This window comes from Spermophilus citellus (assembly GCF_964194105.1).
Source record: "Spermophilus citellus genome assembly, chromosome: 3".
Classification (NCBI taxonomy): Eukaryota; Metazoa; Chordata; class Mammalia; order Rodentia; family Sciuridae; genus Spermophilus; species Spermophilus citellus.
The window spans coordinates 106,851,355-106,864,148 of record NC_138184.1 but is presented as its reverse complement, the minus strand read 5'-3'; the positions used below and the strand labels follow the sequence as shown (position 1 = coordinate 106,864,148).

Here is a 12,794-nt window from a genome sequence, read left to right as displayed (position 1 = left end):
TGACTTAGGAGGAGATTTTCCAGGAACTACAGACCAATTATTTTATAATTTACAAAAACATGTAAAATCTGGATTAGCTGAAAAGGCTATTGTCAAATATTTTTGTTTTCTTAGGAGAATGCTTCATGTTCTATTTTGCCATCTAGGAACAACAACAAAAAAAATACCCTCATTCACTGTGTAAATAAAGTTTAGCTTTCACTACATTATTTCAATAAGGACATTATATTTTCTAAAATCGAGGCAATGTGGATATTTCAATATGTTTTTTTGTGTATATGTGTGTGTGTGTGTGTGTGTGTGTGTGTGTGCGTGTGTGCGTGCACTGCTAAGAATAGAACCCAGAGCCTTGTGCATGCAAGGTAAGCACTCTACCAACTAAGCTATATGCACAGCCCTACAATATGGGTTTTGTTTGTTTGTTTGTTTGTTTTTCGTTTGTTTTGTTTTATTTGCAATGGCATTGAACTCAGAGGCACTCAACCACTGAGCCACATCTGGAGTTCTATTTTGTATTTTATTTAGAGATAGGGTCTCACTGAGTTGCTCGGAGCATCACTTTTGCTAAGGCTGACTTTCAACTCTCAATCCTCCTGCCTCAGCTTCCTGAGCCACTGGGATTACAGGTGTGCACCACACCTGGCTCCTACAATATATTTTTATGAAAGTTTATGGCTTATAAATATGTATACATTTCAAGATTTAAGGGCATCTAGTAATTTTTTCTCAATCGTTTCCACAATTCTAACCAAGATACCTGCTTACCTCCATACAACTAGTTATCTGCATTTATAATTTGTAATTACTATAAGTTATTTGATGTGTCTTAACATGTATATCTCTATCTGTAGAACATGGATGTAATTTTTAATACAATTTTGTGTCATTGGTTATTTTTAATTTGTATTATTAATAAAAATATCTACCATCTCATATCTATAAAATATTTTCCAACATAACTAAATTGTATTAATATCCAAAGCTGTGAGTTTATCTCTTTTGAAACATTGACTTTAGATGATCCTCTACCTGGAGTGGCTCACAACTAAAGGGTTTCTTGGATGTTATGTGCTGAATCCATAAAAACCCAGATAAACAAGGAAAAGCTATCTGCCCTATAATAGTTTAATATATTTCATGTGCTTCATTTCAACTTAAAGACCCAATAATTCAGATATAGAATGTCTCTATTCAATTCATTTAAAAAAACAGTTGTAAAAATAATTTGATGGCTAATGTCCAATATTTAGCAATAAAAATTGTCTTTTATTTTTTCACCACAAAGTGGGGTATTTTTACTTCTGTTTTAAAAAGCTCTGTTTGTGGTTACTGTTCATATTCAATACATTTCTTTGTTTTAGAGTTTATATTTAATGATGTCTAGACCCTTGAGTTATAAGAAGTTAAAAGTTTTGGTAACATTTTCATCATCTTGTTTTTGAGTTTCATTACTTAGTATGATTATTTTTTTTTCTCAACACCTTAATAACAGAAGTATATCCTGGTTAAATTCAAACTTATTCTAGTATACATGCTAACAAGCACATGTGATAGAATGGCTAAAGCTACATCATATTGAATACTTTGATAATAAAAATAATTGGACAATTTGATACCTACTTGAGCTTGGAAATTTTTCCTTCTTTCTTAAATTAACTTCCACAGACTATTGTTTATTTTTCCAATTTTATGACTTTTCCTTCCATTCTGCAGGAGTTTTAACTATTTAATATTGTGGACCATCAGTTTTGCACTTTGGTTGCTCAATCCTCTGTTTTATCAGAAATTGTGTTTTTTTTCCTTACACTTAGCTAACAAAATGACCATCTGCCAAATTTATACAGTATGTATTTTTTTTACCCACAGAATATAGCACATGCAATGTGAAACCTGTTGAATCACAAAACTAACAAAAAACACATAAGAAATTATTGCAGTGTCTTTATAGATCCTCAGTCTATTTATTGGTTGGATTATTTAGGTTGTTTTTGTTGGGTTTTTGCTGTTTTGTTTTGTTTTGTTTTTGATGTGGAGTTTTTTGAGTTCTTTGTATATCCTGTAGATTAAAGTGGTATCTGGGGTGCCTGTGGTAAAGATTTTCTCCCTTTATGTAGGCTCTCTCTTTATGTAATTGTTTCCTTTGTTGAGAAGCCTTTTGGTTTGAATTCATTCCTTTCATTGATCTTTTTAATTTAATTTTATTTTTTACACAAATGGAGCATGATTTTTCATTTCTCTGGTTGTACATGATGTAGTGTCACAACAGTCTTGCAATTATAACCATATATAGGGTAATAATGTCCATATTTGTGCAACATTTTCCCTGTCCCTACTCCCCCTCCCCTTTTCTCCCTTCCCTCTGCCCAATCCAATGTTCCTCCATTCTTCCCTCCCCTTCACCATTATGGATCAGCATCCATTTATCAGAGAAAACATTTAGCCTTTGGTTTTTAGGAATTGGCCTATTTTGCTTAGCAGGACATTCTCTACTTTCTTCCATTTACCTGTAAATGCCATGATTTCATTTTTCTTTAAGGTTGAGTAATATTCCATTGTGTATATGTACCACAGTTTATTTATCCATTCATCTATTGAAGGATGTTTAAGTTGGTTCCACAGTTTAGCTATTGTGAATTGAGCTGCTATAAACTTTAAGGTGGCTGCACCATTGTAGTACAATGAATTTAAGTCCTTTGGGTATAGACCAAGAAGAGGAATAACTATATCAAACAGGGATTCCATTATAGGTTTTCTAAGGAATCTCCATACTGCTTTCCAAAGTAGCTGCACCATTTTGCAATCCCACCAGTAATAAATCAGTGTACGTTTTCCCCCATTTCCTCGCCAGCACTTATTGTTGCTTGAATTCTTAATAATTGCTATTCTAACTGGAGTGAGATGAAATCTCAGAATAGTTCTGATTTGCATTTCTCTAATTGCTAGAGATGTTGAATATTTTTTCATATATTTGTTGATCAATTGTATTTCTTCTTCTGTGAAGTTTCTGCTCATTTCACTTATAGATTTAGTTATTTTTTGCTGCTGTTGTTGTTGTTGTTGTTTGGTGTTAAATTTTTTAGTTCTTTATATATTATGGAGATTACTGCTGTTATGCATGTGGTAAACAATTCCTCCCATTCTTTTTGTTCTTTTGTCTCTTTCTTCACATCATTCATTGTTTCCTTTGCTGCATAAAAACATTTTAGTTTGAATCCATCTCATTTATTGATTTTTTATTCTATTTTTTTATGGTTTAGGAATATTGTTAAGGAAGTCAGGTATTAGCTGACATGATGAAGATTTGGGACTACTTTTTCTTCTTTTAGGTGCATGGTCTCTGTTGTACTGCCTAAATCTCTAATCCACTTTGAGTTTAGTTTTTTGCAGGGTGATAGATAGGGGTTTAATTTCACTTTGTTTCATTAGGATTTCTACTTTTCCCAGCACCATTTATTGAGGATGTTATCTTTTTTCCAGTGAATATTTTTGGTGGTTTTTTTAGTATAATTGTATATATGTGGGTTTGATTCTGTGTCTCCTATTCTGTATCATTGGTCTACATGTCTGTTTTGGTGCCAAAACCATGCCGTTTGGGTTTGGGGGGGGGGGTTAGTGGTGGGTGGTTGGTTTTTTGTTGTTGTTTTATTTTTGTTTTCTGGTAGTTCTCAGTATTGAACTCAGGTACTTGTGCATGCAAAGAAAGCACTCTACCTACTGAGCTACATCCCCATTCCCCATGTCATTTTTTGTAACTATATCTCTGTAATATAGTTTATGGTCATGTATTGTGTTTCTTCCTTCTTCACTCTTCTTGCTAAGCATTGCTTTAACTATCCTGCGTCTCATATTTTTCCAAATGAATTTCATGATTGCTCTTTGTAGTTCTATGAAGAATGTATTGAAATTTTCATAGAAATTGCACAAAATCTATATAACTCTTTTGGTAGTATGGCCATTTTGACAATATTTAATTATGCCTATAGGAGATTTTTCCATCTTCTAAGATTGTCTTCAATTTATTTAGTGTTCTGTAGTCTTCATTATAGAGGTCTTTCACCTCTTTTTTAGATTGATCTCCAAGTATTTGATTTTTTTGAAGTTATTATGAATGAGTGGTTTTCCTAATTTCCCTTTCAGTGGATTCATCACTGATGTATAGGAACACATTTGATTTATGGGTGTGATTTTATATCCTGCTACATTGCTGAATTAATTTGTTAATTCTAGAATTTTTCCTATTGGATTTTTTTGAATCTTCTAAATAGAGAATCATGACCTTGGCAAGTAGTGATATTTGAGTTGTTCTTTTTCTATTTGTATGTCTTTTATTTCTTTCATCTGTCTAATGGCTCTTGCTACATTTTTAAGGAATATGCTGAATCAAAATGATCCTTGTCTTGTTCTAGTTTTTTTTGTTTGTTTGTTTTAAGTGGGAATTCTTTCAGTATATCCTTTTTAAAATGATGTTGTTTGGGGGTTTAGCATAACTAGGTTTTACCATGTTGATGTATGTTTCTGCTATCCCTACTTTTTCTACATCTATTGAGATGATCATATGATTCTTGTCTTTAAGTTGATTGAGTTTATTTATTGATTTTTGTAGTTTGAACCAAAAATGAAAACCTATAATTAACCTCACTTGATCATGGTACACACACTCTTTTTAATTTGTTTTAGTATGTGATTTGCAAGAAATTTTGCATATATGTTCATCAGGGATATTGGTCTTTACTGGTTGTGTCTTTGCTGTTGGTATCAGATTTATACGAGCCTACAGAATAAATTTGGAAGTGTTCACTTTTTATTTCATAAAATAACTAGAAAAGCATTGATGTTAATTCTTCTTTGAAGGTCCTGTAGAACTCTGGTGAGAATTCAAGTGTTCCAGGCTTTTCTTGGTTGGTGGGCTTTTAATGGCATCTTCTAATTCATTTCTTGAAAATGAACTATTTAAATTGTATATGTCCTCTTGATTCAGTTTCTGTAGATTATATGTCTCTAGAAATTTGTCAATGTCTTCGAGATTTTCTATTTTATTGGAGTATGAATTTTCCAAATAGTTTCTAATTATCTTCTGTATTTCAGTAGTGTACTTATGTGTTCTGTCACCACCAGAGGGTGCTGTAGGACTGCCTTGTTGCCCCACACAACTGTTCAGTTAGGACCATTCACACAAAGGAGTCTTAATTTTGTTGGTGAACCCTCTGTTTACTGATGGGGACTCAACAGCGGTGTTCTGTCTGGCTTGACTGAGTCCCTAGACTCTTATCTCATCAGGTGCTTCCCACCAGGGTTCCCCCAGGAGGAAAGCAACTTCATTCTTTCTCACTTTGCACTGTGTGCTACCCTACAGCACCAGGGCTCAGAGAGAGGCTGGGGAAACCATGATGGAGACAGAGCTGCATGAACATCCCTCCTGTAGCAGGTGGTGAAAAATTAAAGGCCACCTATATCCGTCCAGTATGACAGTCAAGGTCTGTGTCCACTATGAACTGGAGTCCTCCTGCACCTCCTCACTACTGCTCTGGTTAACATCAGTCTTAAGCAGGTCTCAATTCTTAATTCACTTCAATTACTCCATTTTAGACCTGTGAGAAATTTTTCACCTCCCCTTACCTCATCCCCTACTCCTATCTGTGTTTGCAGGTTCCCTTTCAAAGTTGTATTGAGTCAATTGCACTCCATCTCTGAATCTCCTAAATCACCTATCAGACTTACCTAATCCTGGAATAGCAGCTTTAGTGTCAACAGATCCTACATACAATGGCACTATGCTACTCAGCCTCATAAAAAGTGTCAGGTTCTGGGGTCCCCATGAACTTGCTTGGAACACAGATGCCCGCAAAAGTACATGTGTTCTGCACATCTCTGAGCAGCAACCTGAGGATAAGCTGATTATTATGCAGTGCATGGCATGACAGCTCTAAGATTCATTCAGTGTTATTATCCCACACAGAAAAGAGAGATAACCCTACTCTGTGTTATACATGGTGCTAAAAAGTCACAAACCAGAATATCAAATGCATTATGTATGTTCACAGGGCATCTTGAGTGGCTTTCTGATTTACATAATAATGAAATCATAGTATAAATCATATATAATTATAAATTACCCAATGTTCTATGAAGATCATATATGTGCAATATAAAAGCATAACAAACCACAAATTCATATGCTTGTGACTTTTGGGTGATGCCTTATTATATTTTCAATGAGTATACATAAAAGATTACAAGTTCCTGTGGCAAGAGCCTTGTGGTTAGCTAATAATGGATCACAAAGTTGTACCCACACTAATCCTTGGATTCTATGAATATGCTAGAATGCATTATAAAGTGATAATAAATTAGTCATAGAAATAATGTTACTAATCATCTCACATTAGGGTCAGGAAATAATTCTGGAATTTACCTGGAGACAGTGGGATCATGAGTGTCCTTAAGAGTGGAAGACAAAGATGAAGCAACTAGTGTGGTATCTTATGAAAAGTTATCCATTCAGGATTTTTTACTTTAAACATGGAGGCAGTTACCACCAGCCAAGGAATGTGAGTGACTCTAGAATTTGGAAAATGAAAGAAGACAGTTTTTCCCCTGGAGCCTCAGAAGGTAGCACTACCCTACCACCACCCTGAAGTTAGCCCAAGGAGATTCCTGTCACTCTACTGACCTCTGAAAATGTAAGATAAGTAATTTTGGCTGGCTTATGCCTCCTAACTTGTAGTCATTTCAATTATAGATAGATAGATCCCCAAATTTCCCCTTAGTCCAATGGGCCAGTATTTATGAGAAAAGTCATTCTTTTGATCAGGTTTATCTAAAATTCAAACTTGGGGTGCTAAGTGGGCCTTTGGGCAAATGACTTATCAAACTCAACCAACTTACATCCTGGAAAGATGGACATAATGAGAGGACATGAAAGAAACATTTATTATGATCCTGAGTTGAGTTTCCTAAGTGATCCCAAGTAGTGAAAATGTTCAGCTCCATGCTTGTTTTTCATTGTACTTTTCATATTCAATTGTTGATTTCTGGTGAATTTTTGGTGTAAAAAAAAACAAACACCCTAATTACCACATGCAGTAGTGATATTGATCTGATCACAGTACTTGACACAGTAATAATTCCATCAGTATTTCTAAGATTCAAACGAAAAGGCAAAAAAGGCAAAGTCAGTATCCAAGACAAGGCTAAACTTCTACATGTAATTTTCAGGACATCAGGGAACACTTTCTGGGAACCCTTGAAGTATGTTCACAGCTTGAGATGTCCCCAGAGGACTCCACATCTGAACAGGGGTAGGGAGAGGAACTGAACCCTGTGGCACTAAGGTGTACTCAGCAACTGTGTTCCTCTGCAGAGGCCCAGCACCTGCTTCCTCCCAGGTTCTGCCCATCAGACAAATAAAAGCATCCCCACCCTCCACACTTTGTCTTGCATCATTCCAGGCCCATAAGAAGAGCAGCCAGTGAGGGGCAGTAGGAGGAGGCACATTTGCATGAGCGCCTTACCTTAAGGCCAGCGGGGAAGGATAAGAAAGGCTGAGGGCAGTCCATATCTGCTCGGGAACTCAGAAAACTGTCCAACATGGTCAAGACACTTCTCCTCCTTATGATGCTCACTCACTGCCCAGGTAGGGACTTCTGTGCCCCATGGCAAACTCCTATCCTGAGCCTATCTTCATGGGCTCAAATTTCCAAACTCATGCACCCTGGCCCTGACTTCCACTGTGATGTGTCTGTGTTTACAGGGTCCCTCTCTCAACCTGTGCTGACTCAGCCACTCTCTGCATCTGCCTCCCTTGGACAAACTGCCAAACTCACCTGCACCCTGAGCAGTGGCTACAATAGTTATGCAGTGGACTGGTACCAGCAAAGCCCAGGGAAGAGCCCCCGGTTTGTGATGCGAGTAGGCACTAGTGGCATTGTGGGATCCAAGGGGGATGGGATTCCTGATCGCTTCTCAGTCTCAGGCTCTGGCCTGGATCGGTACCTGACCATCCAGAACATCCAGGAAGAGGATGAGGATGTCTACCACTGTGGGTCAAACCATGGCAGTGGGAGCAGCTACGTGTAACTCACAGTGACATAGGCAGAGGGGAAGTAAGACAAAAACCACCAGACTGATTCTTCTGATACAATGCACTCAAAGCTCCAAATTTGTAGTCATCTTCTTGGTCTTTCTAGTATGGTCATTCTCTTTTCTTAAACTATCTGGGGACAGACCATGAATCAGCTCCTGAGCATAAACTCATGTGGGGTCCCTGAGGAAATTCTTAGGATGAAGAGGTTTACCCACCAGGGGCCAGGACAAAGGCCAGACTTCTCCTTTCATAATGTTAACTCTTCAAGCACACAATACCCTTTCTCTAAATAAAGCACTTTTGGCTACATATGACATGACATGACCCTTGCTCTGAATGGCTGTCATGGTCCATAATAAGTTTCACCAGGATGGAATGAACATGGGAAGGATGGCAAGGAGAGGCCCCTCTGTCACAGCTCAGTGGAGGCCAGGAGTGAGCAAATATGCATGGGTTCATTTGTACTCAGACATACAGTCATATGTTAAATTTCATTTCATCATAATCTTTTATTCCTATACAAGGAAATGAGGTCTTAGAGAAATTCATAAGACAATAAATTTTATCTGGATAATGGTAAAAATTTGGAGTTTTGAGCTAGAAAGTCAATTTTTGATTATGTACTTTACTATCTGGTATAACCCAATGAGGTTGATTGTGATGTTTAAATTATTTACCTGAGAAGAACTAACTTTCTTATCAAAATTTTTAAGTTAATCTCTCTTAATAAATAGTCCTTCAGGATCTCCAGTGAGATATTTCTCAAAGTTGTTCATGATATAAGTGAATATTATATTCAAATGCATTAAAATCTATATTGTTGATTCTGGTAACTTATTACAATCAAACTAATACTCTTCTCTTTCAATGTTAGACTATTAAATAGTTAAAGAAGATGATAAAATATTCAATAGTCACATCAAGTGTAAATTTTCACAGTCAATTGAATATGAAAATAATAGGTGGAATCATCCCCTTATTTTTTGCTGTGAATTTCTAGTTTAAATTTTGGAAATACTGACAAAAGTAGTCAAAGTTTTAGGTTTAGAAATTTCCTCATACAGTATTATCATAAAAGCAAAAATACATCCAACTCATGGTGGTAAGGACTTCTCTAGTAGATGATGTGGAGCTTGGTCATCAGTAAAGATAGTGAGGTAGGGACAGAAGGACCAGAAGGACTCAGAGACAATGTGACCCTGCGGTCCAGGAATAAGAATCCTCTTTGCAAATAGAATCTACTAGTGGTTATGTTCAGGGTATAGGAGGAGGAGTTGAGGAGTTGAGGTAGAGTGGATGGGAAGAAATACAATGAGATTTTAAATGGGAAACTAATGTTTATTTTGTTGATGTAGAAAAAAATCTATAGGAGTTTATTTAGGTAGAAAATGCTTTTATCATACACATGTAAAGGAAATATCCTTCTGAATGCTCTGTGTGTGTGTGAGAGAGAGAGAGAGAGAGAGAGAGAGAGAGAGAGAGAGAGAGAGAAAGAAGAAGAAGAAGAAGAAGAAGAAGAAGAAGAAGAAGAAGAAGAAGAAGAAGAAGAAGAAGAAGAAAGAAGGTAGATGACAGCTAGCCAGGGTCTCTGCATCTGCATGACTCAGGTGAGCAGTGCACCCGAAGCAGGACAGGGAGGTACGCATGAAGAAAGCTTATGGACAATACCTGGAGATGTTCAGTGCTGATATTCTGTGGGAGAAAAAGGGCCTTCAGCAGTCAGAAGTAAGCTCCAGATGCTCAGGGTGAGCATGATGAGGTAGTATCAGCGACATGAGGACAATTCATTGAGACTTTGCTCATGTGTGTTTCTCCACTAGGAACTACGTTTGTTCAGAACAGAAATTTTGTTTTGCTTTGGCACTTTTGTATATACAGAGCCTAGAATACAGCCTGACAGAAAGCAAAAACTACATCAGTATCCAGATTGGTCTTTTGAATTCACCAGAGGAGAAAACCCAGAGAGAAAAGAAGGACTTAGGCAAAGATCATGATTGATGCTCATTTCCAGACATTTACAGTTGAGGGACTAAACTGATTCAGAACAAAGTGTCAAATGAGAAAATTGAGCTTAGGTTAAGCAAGAGGTAATGAACATGGCCTTGAGTGAGGGGAAGTTGACCTGTAGGATGAATTGGAATCCATGGGTTTTTGTGAAGACAGTTCAGAAGCACATGATCATTCTCCAGGTCCTGAGTAAAGAAACCAGAGAAGCAGGTGGATGGTGGTAAAAATTCTGAGCACAGAAGATTAATTCCATGCATTGTAGAGCAGGGTGAGTTGTATGAATATCTAGCAACATTTATATAAACTAGGACCTGGTGGGGTATTCATTAACAAAATGTCAAATCCAGAGGTCAAAATCCATCATGGGGCTCCCCAAAACTGCAACATTCAAGACCTCAATCCACAATCCCACAAATGATTCTGATGTGAGAACATTTGCATACTGAAGAGCTGCTTCTGCAGTAAATGATAAAGGAAGGAAATAATTGATTACCAGAAAAGGTATGTGCTGGACTGGAATTAATTCTGTACAATATGACATGGGAAGAGCCAGCAGCTATAACCCTTCTACTCTCGTGCTTCTGTCAATTTATGAAATACTAAAATTTTATATTAAATTAAACTATTTAGACCTCAAAATCCAAGATGGCAGGCCAGAAAGAGGCAGCATTCTCTGTTGCTCCATGACCCAGGTCTCACCCAGTGGAACTACTGCATCTCTGAGAGTGATAGTGGACCCCTATATAGCTGATCTCACACAGAAATCACCAGCACTGTGCCCCCATGAAGGGCTCTGGGCCTCAGAATTCCAGCAGGACTCTTGGCTCCCAACACCCAGCTTCCGAAGTTCTAGCCAACACAGGGCTCAGGAGCGCCTTAGCAGGATCACCTATCAGCACCACAGCAGAACTTCCATATATTGCTTCACACCCACACAGGTCACTCAGGTGCTACCTACCCTCAGCACAATGCCATCACCTGGCTCCCCCACCCCATTCACACCCCAGTGCTGGAAGCCGACTGCCTTCATCTTGGCTCAACTTCCTCTTCATATTTGGTGGGGGCAGCTCCCAGATTTGAACTCCAGCTGGCCAGATACCTGGTTTCCAACTCCCCCCTCTCCCCAGCAGCAGTAACCCAGCACAGTAGCTTCCCAACCCAAAATAGCTCTCAGTGGAAAGGGTGCACAGTGCAACCAGGGCACCACCCACCTGAGCCAGGGGCAGGGGGATGAGGTCCCTTGATTGGGAACTGCTAAAGGAGAGGGAAATGGGGCAAAATTTTGGAGACTAACAGAGATAACAGGAACTGAGAAATCTTCAGGCAAGATAGGGAGATAGGGCCAGGTCATACAAGCGGACGCAAAAAGAGACCCTTGAGGTGCAGTCTCCTTGCAGGGACTGGCAGATTCCATTTCTTCTTCCAAGCACCCCGCAACAAGACCAGAGTTCCCACCTTGGTTACCTTCACCATCCTGAGGGCAGAGATACCAGCTCACAACAGACAACTTCACCTATTGGATGAGAAGGGAAGCAGGAAAGATACAGATCTCTAAAACTAGCAACAATCCTGGTTTCTTCCTTTGAGAATTTTTTTTCCTTTTTTCTTCTCTCCCTCTATCCTCCTGCCCTCACATTCCAACATATGTGAAACCAAGAATTTTGCATGAATTTGGATTTTGAGGACTGGGACATTTGAATAATATAATATAGAGGTGATATATATGCCCTATTTTTTTTCTTTTATTTTTCTTTTCCCCTCCAATCTTTACTATTTTAAAATCCTTTATTTTTCTAAATACATATATGTGTTTGTTTTATGTACTCCACTGTCTTCCCATGTACTTGTCTATGCCAAACTATTTCTTGTCTATTCTCTTCCTACTAACCCTCTTCATAAGATTTTTCTTTCACTCTTCCTAAGATACATTAATTTCTATATCCTCACATCCTACCTCCTCAGTATGTCATCCTACACCTCACCCCCAGCTCAATGTCCACCATTAGAAACTGTAAACCCTTTTACAAACCTACTGATTATATTATAGATAATAATTGAATCCAACATTTTTGTACTTTGTGACCAAATTGTAAACATCTTAATAGCAATGAATTGTTTATGGGTGGTATATTGTTGATATTGGGATCTGTTAACATTGTTCTTCCCCACAAAAAAAGAGGTTTTTGAACCCCACAGGAACACTACAAACCTATAGGGTAAAAACATAACACCCTGGACTTTCAGAGCTAGAAGGGAATACACATGAGCAACATGAAAAGACAAGGGAAGAAAGTGCCCCAAACAAATAAAGATACCACATTATTAGAATCCATGGCAAAAACAAAAGAAGAAATGACAGACAAGAACTTCGAGATGGGAGCAGAGCTGCTGCGCACGCCTACAAGGTAGGCAGACCTGCGACTGACCGGAAGAACAGGCCCAGCGGCCCACCGGCGTGGTAGACATATCACCCCAATTGGAGAAGGGGCAGAGCAGAGCTGCCGCCCATGCCTGCAAGGTAGGCAGACCTGCGACTGACAGGGAGAACAGACCCAGCGGCCCACTGGCATGGTAGACACATCACCCCAATTGGAGGAAGGGCCCACCTGCCCCCCGCAAGGTAGGCAGACCGCACGACCGGGAGAAGGGGCCCAGGGGCCCGCCAGCCTAGTTGAAAGATCACCCCAATTGAAGGAGGGGCACA

The 12,794-nt window shown here is 38.5% G+C and overlaps 1 gene segment (V, D, J or C); it reads left to right on the top strand.

Annotated features, from left to right (window-relative positions):
• The first annotated feature begins 7,538 nt into the window (after positions 1–7,538).
• On the top strand, positions 7,539–8,076 carry LOC308643386 (immunoglobulin lambda variable 9-49-like). The segment is given in 2 exons: positions 7,539–7,633; positions 7,751–8,076.
• The last annotated feature ends 4,718 nt before the right edge of the window (positions 8,077–12,794 follow it).